The 12,763-nt window shown below is 48.7% G+C and overlaps 1 long non-coding RNA gene across 2 annotated transcripts in view; it reads left to right on the top strand.

Annotated features, from left to right (window-relative positions):
* The first annotated feature begins 4,440 nt into the window (after positions 1-4,440).
* LOC111746352 overlaps positions 4,441-12,763 on the top strand; it is a 15,523-nt gene continuing 7,200 nt past the window's right edge. The window contains exons 1-2 of one of the 2 annotated variants that reach the window (XR_002783048.1): positions 4,441-5,373; positions 5,919-5,924. This is a non-coding gene — a long non-coding RNA (uncharacterized LOC111746352). Of the gene's footprint in view, positions 5,374-5,918; positions 5,925-6,219; positions 8,860-12,763 lie in introns of those variants that run through there. The other variant, XR_002783049.1, reaches the window with a different exon arrangement.

Below are 12,763 nucleotides of genomic sequence, written 5' to 3'. Positions count from 1 at the left end.
ATGCTTACTTGCTACTTTATGGCCGTTGGGTGTTTAGGTTGTTTCCTCTTTGTGGTTAAAAAAATACAGTGTTGGGCTTCAAAGTTTCCTCTGTATTTCAGATTGTTTTCTTAGGACTGGTTCCCAGAAATGAGATGATCAGCTCGAAAGAATTGAACAGTATGTTAGCCTTTTTCTACAGCTCAGGAATAATACTCTGGGCTCTGCATTCACGGTGGCCCGGCTTTCAATCCTGCCTCAGTCTCTTGGGCTGTCATTGGGCAAAGGCTGTAATTTCTCTAAACTCCAGTTAAGTTCACTGCAATTAAGTAGAGCAATGTCCCCTACGCTTGTACACTAGGTCCCACTCTCTTTCCAAATATTGCTCCCCTCTCTCTTCTTCATCATCAGTTTTTCACTCTCCATCTGCTTATTCCCATCAGCACACAACAAGTACACTGTAATGTCCCCAATCTTAAAAACAAACAAACAAACAAAAAAACAAAAAAACCTGCTCTTGACCTCTATCCCCCTGCCAGACACTGCCTATTTCTTTGCTGTCCTATGCAGCAAAACTCTCGGAAGAAGTAGTAGATGCTTGTTATCCTAAACCCATTCCTATCATGCCTTTACCCACAACGCTCTACCAAGTCTGTTCTTCACTCTGCAAGAAACGTCGACCTTGAGGTTGCTAAATCCATGATGGATTCTTGGGTCCTGTCCCACTGGACCTAAGAACAGCATCTGGTATAACTCCCTCCTCCCTGAGCACTTTCCTCACTCGGTTTCCAAGACACCACCTTCTCCTGGGTTTCCTTCCACCACAGAGCAAGCTCTTCCCCAGCCGCCTTTGCTGGATCCTTCTCCTCTCCCTGACTCAGTGTAGGAGTGTCCCTTGGTCCCCTTCGCCTTCGATGAGCACATCTCTTTCTCGGTCCTTGAGCGGTATTTATATGCCTATGACTTCTGAAGTCATAGCTCTTTCCTCAACTCCAGATCTGTCTATCCAGCTGCCTCTTTAACATCAACTCTTGGATGTCTCATAGAAATATTCAACGAACTGGTCAAAAAACGAGCTCCTGATCTTTTCCCTACTTTCACCCCACAAATTGCTCTTCCTGCAATTTTGCTCATCTCCGTCCACGGTAGCTCCATCCTGGCAGTGGCTCAAGCCAAGATCTTTGAAGTCATTCTTGACCCCTCTCTTTTTTTCTCACCTCATATCCATCCAGTGCTTCAGGAAATTATGTTAATTCTGCTTTCCAATATATCCAGTCTCTAACCACTTCTTAGCACCTCCATTTATATCACTCTGGCCAAGCCACTGGCCTCTGTTGTCCAGGTTACCACACAAGCCTCCTAACAGACCTGCTTCTACTCTCGCCCCCCAATAGTAGTCGGTATTTCCAGCACAGGGGGCTGAGTGACCCTTTGAGAAACGCGTCATCTCCAGAATACATAAAGAGCTGTTACAACTGAACCACAAAAACACAACCCAATTTAAAAAGGGAAAACAGACTTGAATAGACATTTCTTCAAAGAAGATGTACAAATGGACAATAAGCACCTGAAAAGATGTTCATCATCATTAGTTTATTGAAACGCAAATCAAAGTCACAATGACATACCATTCCACACCAACTAGGATGGCTTTAAAAACAGAAAACGGGTGTTGGCAAGGACGTGGGGAACACTTGTACCTTGCTGGTGGGAATATAAAATGGTGCAGCTGGAGGCGGGTCCCGGATGATGGTGTAGGTGGACTTTGAGCTCACGCCCTCTTAAGAACACATGGAATGTACACCTACATTTAGGGCAATTCCTCCCGAGAGGCAACTGAGAGCCAGTTGAACACCTTCTGCACAATAAGCAAAAGAGAGAGAGACCGCACACGGAAGGATGTGGAACCATGAGAGCTCTTTGGGAGCTGGGGGAATTCTCCAGGACTGGAGGGACCACAAAAAAATGTTTAAAAAATAAGTAATAATAATAATGTAAATAAAGTAAAATAAAATAAATATGGTGTAGCTGTTATGGAAAACAGTTCAGTGGTTCCTCCAAAAGTTAATTCTATATTACCATATGAACTAGCGATTTCATTCTTCAGTAAATACACAGAAGTACTAGAAATACATACTCAAATATTTATATATTAATGTTTATAGCATCACTGTCCAAAATGGCCAAAAAGAAGACACAAGCCAAATGTCCATCAGCTGATGAATGAATAGGCAAAATATGGTACTTCCACGCAATGGAATATTATTCAGCCAGAAAATGAATGAAGTACTGGTGTGTGCACAATATGAATAAACTTTATAAACATTGTTGTGCTGGTTAATTTTATGTGTCAACTTGACTGGGCTATGGGATGCTCAGAGAGCTAGTAAAACTATTTCAGGGTGTGTCTGTGAGGGTTAGCATTTGATGAGATTGGCATTTGATTCAGTAGACTAAGGAAAGACACTTGCCCTCATCACCCAGTCCACTGAAGGCCCAAATGAAGCAAAAGGAGAAAGAAGGGCAAATTCCCTCTCTCTCGTCTCTCTCTTCTTGAAATGGAACATCCATCTTTTCCTGCCCTCAGACCTCTGAGTTCTAGGTCCTCAGGCTTCAGATTCTGGAACTTACACCCAACTCCCTGTCACCTCCCCCCAAACACACACACACACACACACACACACACACACACACACACACACACACCTGGTTCTCAGGCCTTCAGACTCCAATTGTATTATACCACAGGCTTTCCTGGTTCTTCTGCTTGCAGAGAGCAGATTGTAGGACTTCTCAGCCGCCATAACTGTGTGGGCCAATTCTTATAATAAATCTCTCTTTCTCTCTCTCTCTCTCTCTCTCACCTTCCTCTGTTTCAATATATCCTATTGGTTCTGTTTTTCTGGAGAACCCTGACTAATATAATATATTAGGTGAAAGAAGCCAGACACAAAAGGCCACATATACTACAATTCCATTATATGATATATTCAGCATAGGTAGATCCATAGAGGCAGAAAGCAGATTGGTGGTTGCCAGGGGCTGAGGGGAGGGGAGAATGGGGAGCGACTGCTTAATGGGTATGGGTTTTTGGAATTTGATTGTGATGGTGGTTGTACAGCAATATGAATTTACTAAACACCACTGAATTGTTCACTGTAAAATGCTTAATTTTATCTTATGTGAATTTTATCCCCATAAAAGGACAAAAAAAGTCATGTCCCTCCTCTGCTCAACACTCAGTAACAGCTCCCCGCAAATGCCTCAGAGTAAGAGACAAAGTCTGACAGGGGCCCGCAGCCCCAACCCTGGCCCCGACCCCCAGGACCCGGTCCTTCCTTACCTCTGCTCTCCCGTTACCCTCCTGCTCGCTCGCTCCACTCCGGCCGCCTTGCTGTTCCTCAGACTTTCCAGGCCTCCTCCTGCCACGCAGCATTTCTTCTGGCTGTTTCCTCTGCCTGGAAAGTTCTTCCCACAGACGTCTGTTCAGTTCCACGTCCTCCCTCACCCCCTACACGTTTTTAGTCAAATTTCACCTTCTCGTAGTGGCATCTGCCCAACGCCCTCCGTAACGCTGCAGCTTCCCCGTCATCCTGGGCTCCTCACCACTTTTTCTTCCTTTTATTCACAGCACTTGTCACCTACTGACATGTCGTGTTTACTTGCTGTGTCTCCATCTCCCCTCTGCTGTAATGCAGATTCCCCAAGGACAGAGATCGTTTTGTTTGCAGATAAAGCTCCTAAAGTAGTGCCTGACATATAATAGGTCCCGAACAAATATTTATTAATGAATCGTGAAGCTTACATGCGACATTGTAAACAAAGCGCTTACAACAGTGCCTGGCTCATAGAACATGCTCAATAAATAGCAGCTACTCTTATGATGCTTGAGGAGACCCACCTCCATCCTCACTGAGGCCAGCCCCCTCACAGTCGATCTCAAAAGGTGTTGCTTCTACTGACAGCACATCTCATCTGAAGATAATAATTTTAATTTCTTCTTAGTCTCTTTACTAGATTCCATTCATCTTTCTGATCATACCTTAACATCACTGTCATTCAGGAGCCTAGGCCAGGCTGGGTCCATCTGCTGTGGGCCATCACAGCACTTTAGGGTGCCCGGATTACAACTAGCTAAACTTTAGCGGCACAATGACCTAACCATCTGTCTTCCCTAAGGGCCGGAAGCTCCATGAGGGCAGGTCAGGGCCCCGCTTCCCATTTGCTCGCTTTGGCCTCCCAGCTCAGTGCCTGGCATGCAACGGTGCTCATAAATGTTTGTTAAGAAATGAAGAGACAGATGAAAGGACATAATTTCCAACCAGGTCTCCTTGTAGGAAGCTTAGAGGTCTCTGAACTAGGCACAGATTGAGGGTAACTCTTGTAAAAGGCCTGGGTTATCCTTATCTTTCGTATGAGCAAATTGAGAATCAGAGCAGTAAAATGTCTTGCATAGGGAGACTCAGCCGCTGCCTGACAGCCCAGGATTGCATCGTTCCATCTTTTCATCAAAGCATAATTTCTAAGGGGGCAGGGGATGGGAGGTACTACTGACCTTCACTGCAAATCACCTTCTTCGGGAAGTCTTTACAAATCCCCTGGGGGACAATTATTCTCATCAGTTTTATTTGGATTCCCAGAGTTTATCTTAAAAAACAAAACAAAACAAACAAACAAAAATCCCTATTGTTTTCCCCCACAGCCCTGGATTATAACTGCTGGTCTCTTCGTCTCCCTTTCTTCTTCTGGACTATGCGGCTCTCTGGAGTCACGTGGCTCAGGTTCCGATCCCGACTCCACAACTTACTAGCTCTGCGACATTAGCCAACGGACGGGCTCTGCTCTCTTGGAAAGTGGGTAAGTAACGTCGCGGATCTGATGGGCTATTGAGGAATGGAATCTGATCAGACGGATAAAGTGCCTGGCCTCAATTTTGTCAAGGCTCAATGATCCGTTTCTCAACAAAGCTTTGGCAAGTGGTAGGAATTTGGGGGAAAGTGTGCAGAACTGGGAGTCGGGAGCTCTCACTGCCAGCCCTGAATGGCGGTGTAACCTTGGCCAAATCCCCTCCCCTCTCTCAAGTCTCAAGTCCCGGGTCTGAGCTCGGACGCAGGCTCTCTTCGCGAGGCCCTGCTGGGGTGGTGACATTCTAAGATTCAAGGAGCGAGGAACTGCGGGGGGGTGGGGGAGATGGGGAGGGAGGAGGCGAGCGGGCCCCGCCGGATTGGCCCCTGCGCGCCACGTGTCGGGCGGGAGAGCGCACGGCTGTCTTCCCCGCCCGCCCCTGCGCCGCGGCTGCTGCTGCTCCGCTAACGGGCTCCCATCCAGCGAGCTCCGTGTCCGCCGGTCCGTCTGCCCGTCCGCCCGTTCGCCACAGGAGGCCTCCGCTGCTCGGTGAGCGGGTTGAGGCCGGAGCGGGATTGCTCCGGGGTACTCCAGGCAGGGGGCTGCAAGGACGCGGGGGCGATCTACAAACGCCCCGTCATCGCGGACCTATGCCTCCCTCCGGGATCCGGGGAGGGCGCGTCCAGAAGCGGGGAGGGTCGCAGGGAGCCGAATCCCAAGGGCACTCGAGAGGGTCGCGGGCTGGGTGTGTCTGGGGTTGCGCAGTGGAGCAAATCTAGGGCCGCAGGCGGAGAAGCGGAGGCGGACGGCACCCTGGCTGGGGGAGGGGAGGGGAGGGGAGCGGAGGGAGGGGAGGGCCGGCTCTGCAGGGGGCATGGTGTGTGGGAGGGGCGCACCTGGGCCGAGGCCTCGGGGTCTCTCGCTGGCACTGCTCTTTTGGGGGGAGGAGGAGGGGTGGAGAGACTTTGAAGGCTCGGGGTTGGGGACAGCTGGACGGGGATCTAAGGACCCGACCCGCAGGGAAGGGTGTGGCAGAAGCCGAAGGCAGAGGACGCGAAGAGTCAGATCTCCAGCCGCTTATGAAATCGCTTGAGTGTGTTGTGGGGAGGGCTCTCTGTGTGCGGACCGCTGTCTACACCTCGGGGCCCCGCGGACCCTGCTTCCCTGGAAAGCGAGGCCCATTCAAGGGACCTTGCGGCGGGAAGAGGCCCCACCCTTCTTCCTGCTCTCCCCAAGCCCAGCTTAGGCCTATCTCGGAGCTTGGGGGCTTCAGATAACTCCCAGAACACCAGCACGGGAGTGAAATCCCTTGAATCCGAATCCCAGCTCCACCGACAACTTGCACAGTAACCTTGAATTAATAGCTTTCCCTCTCAGCCTGTTTCCTTCTCTAAGCCCAGAGTCGACGAACCCAGCCCCTCTCAGAGGAAACGGTGGCTGTGAAAATTGATTTATTTGTCAGCTGCAAAGGATAATTACAGGTGCGGGAAGTCTCCATTACCGGCCTGTGAAGCCTGGCCCACAAGGGCCTGGCAGGGGGAAGGGGCAAGGGGTCCTTCGGGAGGACCAGGCCAGCCTTTGCTTCCTCCCTCCCTCCCCCTCCTTTTCTCTAAATTCTATTAAGTCTTCCCGGGCGATTCCAAATTTGGACATATGGCTCCCAGTTTGTGAAAAGAATGGTTCCCCCCAGTCTGCCCTTTCCCTCACTCTCCCTTCATCCCCCACCCAAAGCGCACCTTAAATTGCTGGCCCCACTGACCCAGACGCCATATGCTGACCTCTTAGTCCTTCCCCTTCGAGGTGAATGACCCTCCCAGCTTCAGCTCCCACAGACCCGTGCTTGTTGCCATCAGGCCCTGGGCCATGCAGAGGGCACTGGCCTAGGGGTCAGTGGAAAGCTGGGTTACAGTTCCAGGTGCTGGTTGTCCTTGGGCAAGCCCCTTCTCTCTCTGGGCCTTAGTTGCCCATCTGTAACAAAGTCTGATGAATTGGCTGCCACTTCTAGTGCTGGTATTCTAGGGTTCAACTGTTCTAAGATTTAGGATTCTGGGAGTTGGGTGGGGCTGGGGAGGGAGCCTGAGGCCTCCATCCCCCCCTCTGCATCTGGGACAGTCACTCATCCATCTTCCTTGCCTTCCACCCCGTGTTCCCAAGGCGGGCTGCTGAGATACAGAAAATATTTGTGGTTTCTGGGTAAGGGCCACAGCTGTTGCTGGGGCAGCATGTGTTTGCGAGTACGCAGAGAAGGGGCTGCATCTGGGAAGGCGGGGTCCTGGACCCTTGGGGTTGATTCCTGGGACAGGATGGGGAACTCCGCAGTGATGGATAGCTGCCAGTGTCTGGAACATCTGCACTGCAGCACCCAGGGGAGCCCTGGGCCGTCAGCCTCAACCCTAGCCCTGCCACTAACCAGCTGGGTGCCCCGGGCACACTTCCTACCCCCGGGGCCTTTGTTCCTTCCTCTCTAGAGGGATAAGCGATGTACCCAGGGCCCCAGCTGGTGAAATGGGTTGGAGCTGCATGGCTCTTCTTGTACCATTGCAGGATTTCCTGGGGAGTCCCAGTGGTCTCACCAGCCTCCCCCCACCCAGCCTCTCCAACATACTTCCTGGGTGGGGACAAAGCACAGGATGTGGTCTTTACCCTGCTTTCTGAATATGCATGTCTCCTCCTCCTGCCCCCCAATAGAGAAAAAGAAGTCTGTGTGTGTGATGGGGTGCCTTTATGCTTATACACTTTTTGGCTTGGAATCACCCATATTCCATACCCTTTCTTCCTGGGGTGGAGAAGCCCCCACAGAGGCTGGCTAAGGAGGAATGACTGTCCTTTGAGCCTCAGATCCCCCATCTGTAAAATGAGGATGTGCCCTAATGAGATTATAAAATGGCAGATGCGAAAGTGTCTTCTAAACTGTAGAGTGTGGTGCACAGAGAAACAAGTACTACTGTTATAATCTCAGAGGGGTGTGGTACTTGAGAAGGCAGGTGACTTGAGCCTCAGGTTCCTCACCTGTAAAACAGGTGTCTTGGTACTCCTTAAATAATAATAAAATAGCAACCTCTATTATTTATTAAATAAACCTTTCCAACTTGCCAGGCCCTGGCTATGCCCTTGATATGTGAGATGCTGTTACCGTGCCCATTTTGCAGATGTGGAAACTCAGCCTTTGAAAGATTAAGGAAGCAATAATACACTTATATAATGTGTCTGTGTGCCAGGGCCTCTTCTAAGCACTAGTCATGTCAGTTCTTTTCATCCTCACCGCAACTCCCCTGCAGTAGGTATTATTTTTATCACCCAGTTTACATATGAGGTTAAGTAGTTGCCTCAGGCCTCACAGTTCCTGCATAGCAGGTCAGGTTCCAGCCTCTCTCACTGTAGTCAGACACTGCACTTGCTTCTCACGAAAGTGACCTGAGCTGGGGTTCAAACCCGGGGCAGTCCAATTCCAAACTTGGAGCAGCCCAATGATCTCCTAGGGCCTTGTCCAGCCCTGAGATCAATGGTTCTGGGTCAGGAGAGGGAAAGACACTGCTCTCTAAGAAACCTGAGTGCATGAGCTGGGGAGGGGGGCGGCGAAGCGGGGTGCCCAGGCACATGGCCAGAGTGGTGTTTACCCTGGAGGCTCCTGGAGGGCAGTGGGGCTGGTCCTGGGTGTCTTCCTGCGGGCTGGAGGTGTAGCCATCAGGAAAGGGGCACGGGAACGATTTAGATTTTATAGGCCAGGGGCCTCTGAAGTGGGGTGCACACACCCAGAGGCACTAAAGATGACTTTCTGGGGTACAGGAAGAAACTATTAGACCTCTTATGTGCTTTTAATCTCATACTTAAAAAGTACATTTTTGTTTATCGTGAGGAACGCTCTGGTTTTTTTCTTTTGTTACTGGTAGTGTTTAGGATTTAAAAAAATGGCAGATTATTGCACTAGATTTACAGCTTCCTGGGGACTGAAGACTTGCCTCATTTTTTATTTTATCCCCAACTCCTAACGAGGGGCATACAGGAGGTGTTCAATAAATAGTTTTGAAAAATGAACCCTTATTGAATCAATAACTTTCTTTACAAGTTGGGCAACTTATTTAACCCCTCAAGTTCTTTCCTCTCCTGGCTCTATAACGAGGAGTAAAGCAGTTTTAAAACAGCCAGCTGGACGGTTCCTTTTATTCTGTTGACGGGAAGCAAAATATTGCCTTTTGGGAGGATTATGATTATTTTAAGCTGGTTATTTTTTAGAAACAAAAAGAAGGCTCAAGAAGAGCCTTTTACCTCTCCCTTACCTGTCGAAAAACTTCAGGTAGAAATACTGCTCCAGGAAGGGCTGTCACCTTAGCATATTCACCTTTGCAAAATCACCTTAGCACAATATGAACCAAGTGTGGCAGACAGAGAGGATCCTAGCAAAGTCTGGTTGTTAGATTCCCCTGTGGGCCCCATGGTTTATGGCGTGGCCCAGATATTTGCTCTTTCTCATCTACCTGTGAATTGCCTACCTTCCCTTTGAAGTCCAAACCACTACCCGCCTTTCTCCGTAGCTCAAGACGGCATATAAGCCTCAACCCATATAAGCCTCAACCGCCTCTTTCGTCCTTGGGTCTATATTCTTATGGAACCCTTCTATGCACATACGTGATAAATTTGGTTATTTTCTCTTGGTAAGCTGTCTCACATCAATTTGATTATGAGACCAGCCAGAAGGACTTTAGATGCTCTAGCAGAAGGAAAATTATTTTTCCTCCCCTACACTGTGGTTTTTCAAAGGGGAGGTCACTAAAGAAAGCCTTAAAGCCATTCAGTGCCTTATATCCAATAATCCTTATGAGCCACACCCACACCCTAAGGTAGGGGGTATAGCCAAGGAGCATACACAGTAATTTCCAGGAAAAAATAGAGTCATGACTCACACAGACGTAAAAATGACCTTGTGCTAAGGATTTAATTTTACTCATTAATCAATGACCAGGCCAGGCAGATGTTATAACCAGCTCCAAAGAGAATCAGCAGACAGACACCTACAAATTGAAAGGAATGTTCAAATGGAGGCAAACTGGTTTTTCCACCGGTGGGAGAGAGAAATCAGTTGGACCTTTACTGGATGGGACAGAATGAGCATGTTTATAAGAATTAGTTTGCATTACTATCAGTTATCTATAAATTATTGAACTGTAAAATAGCTCAAAGACAAAGACTGAAATCAGATAACCTGGAGAGTTTGAAGTACAGGTTTCTTCCCACAATACCTTGGAGGCGGGCAGATAGCCTCTACCTGCTAGGGAATGACAAATCCACAGTGGTTGACCCAGGCTAGCCAAGCGTAGGTGGTTTCAGAGTGCTGTGGGGGTTCAAAGGCTGGAGAAATTCCTCCTGGCTTTCTAGAAGAGTTGGCAGAATCACCTAGGAAAGTTTGTAAAAATTATCAAGGCCCAGGCTTCACCCCAGAACCGTTGAATCAGAGTCTCTGGGGGTTGACCTTATGCTTTGGTTATTTTGAAAAACTCCCCAGTGGGTATTAATGAAGCCAGAATTGAAAAGGCGCTGGTGTTGATGCTAGAGGCTGGCTAGAAAATGCTGGTGGACGGGATTCCTGGTTTAGAGGGGAGAGGGTGTGGTGGTGGGTGATGAGGAGGGAGGGGAGGGCAGATAAATCAGAAAGGATGTCAGGGGCCTTGAATGCTGAGCTAGAGGGCGTGCTCTGAAGGGACCATTGGAGACAAGTGGACAAAGCGGTGACACAGCTCAAGTTACAGCCCCTTGGGCATTCCTGGAGCACAGGAGTGATTTTTTTGTGTGATTTTTTTGCATGATCTTCCAGGTATTTCTTGAGTTTTCTCAAATTGCTCGTCCCACAACACCTGGTTTCACCCCCTTACACTCAACATCTCCCTCCCTAAAAGTACACTCTTCCTCCAAAGCTCAGGAGCTACCTTTTGAGGACAGAAATGCTTTTTCTTATGCTGGTGTTTCTGTTCTGCCTGACATCTTCTCTCTTCTTCTCCTTCCTCTGTTATGTTCCAGTGAGTCCACACTCAATTATATACTTCTGTCAGCCTGAACCCCTAATATTTGTGTGTGTGGGCACATATAAGTTGTACGTGTATAGCATGCATCAAAAATGGAACATAAAAGGATAAGAAAGAAATCTAGAAAATTGTAGTATTCTCTTCCTGCACCCCAGTGGATTGTCATGCCCAGTACCTCACTTTGGAGACCACTGCTGTAATAGTGACGACTGTGGTAACAAAAAGCACCATTCATTAAACATTTAATTAGTACCTGCCTCACATCATTGAATTTTATGAGATTGTCATTTCAGAGATGAAGAAACTGAATCAGAGAGAAGTGACGTAACTCACCCGAAATTATGAACTAGGAATTTGAAGTGTCAGGATTTGGACTCAGGCCATGACTGCAAAACTTGCATTCTTTCTTACCATGCCCTCCTGCCTCTCTTGTAAATGTTTAGGTTTATCACAGTAAAAGCTACCATTTGTTTCACTTTTGCTATGTGCCAGGCACTGTGCTGAGGGCTCTTCATCTATTATTTCATTTATTTCTCAGCTTGTAGAGGTATATTTATATGCATTTTACAGATGCAGAAATTGAAAATCAGTTTAGGTAACTTAAATCACATTGGTGGGTAACAGAGCTGTGACTCACAGCCAGATTTGACCTCAAAGCCCATGCCTTTTGCATGACTTGGACAAGACCTTCCCCTCTCCAGCTCTCGGTTCCCCCAACTCTGTATTTGGGCAGCAGCCAACCACAGGTTCTGCCAGCTCTGGTGTCTTCTCTATCCCAGAGTGTTCCTCCGAGTTTCAGTCCTGAGCTCCCAAGGGAAGGAAGGAAACATGATTGCTCGCAGGCTAAAGGACTACGGCAGAGCAGTGACCACAGCAGCTCCAAGCCACCAGGCGACCCTCTACCCTTGAACGGATTTCTGGAATGACTGGCTACGGCAAGCCCTCATGCTAGCCAGGCCAGAAGAGATTCTGGGTGCCTGGGAGGAGAGAGGCTCAGGTCTAGAGTGGCCATACCTACCAGTCTTGAGAAGCTGTTTCAACCAAGATGATGAGACTTGCATACTCGGGGGACGGGCGCTAGAGAGGAACCCTGTGGCCTGAGGAGAACCCTTCTAGGACTGATATTCTGAGATTTTGCTGTGAAAATCCCTGGTCGAAATCTATAAAAGCCTCTCACACCCGCTCTGGATTTTCCCAAAGGGAGAGTGATCATATCCCCATTTTACAGATGAAGAAACAGGTCCAGAGAGAGAACCCGGCTTGTCTGAGGTTACAGACAGATTGGGAACCGGAATCTGAGACATGCCTGTGGCCTCTTCCTGACATCCCGCTGCAGCCAGGGCCCACGGCTGTGGGGCTTGCTATACCCGTGTGTGAGAGACAGAGATGTTCGCTGTGGTCTGGGTCTTGGCAAGTCACTTATCCTCCCTGAGATGCATTTACGCATCTAGCAAATGAGAGGCTTGGAGTAGTGGCTCCTTAAGGCCCCCCTGAGATTCTGAAATAGTGGATTTAGAACATTAATTCAGCGAATTTGGAAAGTATGGTCCAGGTTGTTCTGGGAAGAATCAGCCTCTTGTAGAGCTGGAGTACACCAGGGTAGATGGTCCTTCTGTGGTTACTCCAGAGCGTCCCTGAGTCCTCAGAAGAAAGGCTGTTGGAGATTGGCTCCCCGAACTGCTATCTGAACATCTGGTTCTGGAAGAAACTTGCTTTTCATGTACATACAAGACATACACACTCACATGAGACACACATAAATGGCTCTCAGAGCCAAGAGTATTGTCCCAAAGACTTCGAGGCCCTGCCTCTGAGCTGGCTTTCTTTGGAAAGCGGCTCTCGTCCAAATGGGCCCGGCTGCAGCCAGCAGCTGAAGTTTCCATCAACGAGGCCAAAGGAGAGGCTGGAGGTGCAGGTGACAG

The sequence above is a fragment of the Pteropus vampyrus genome, unplaced genomic scaffold (genome assembly GCF_000151845.1).
Source record: "Pteropus vampyrus isolate Shadow unplaced genomic scaffold, Pvam_2.0 Scaffold185, whole genome shotgun sequence".
Lineage (NCBI taxonomy): Eukaryota > Metazoa > Chordata > Mammalia > Chiroptera > Pteropodidae > Pteropus > Pteropus vampyrus.
This window is presented reverse-complemented; position numbering and strand designations above follow the sequence as displayed.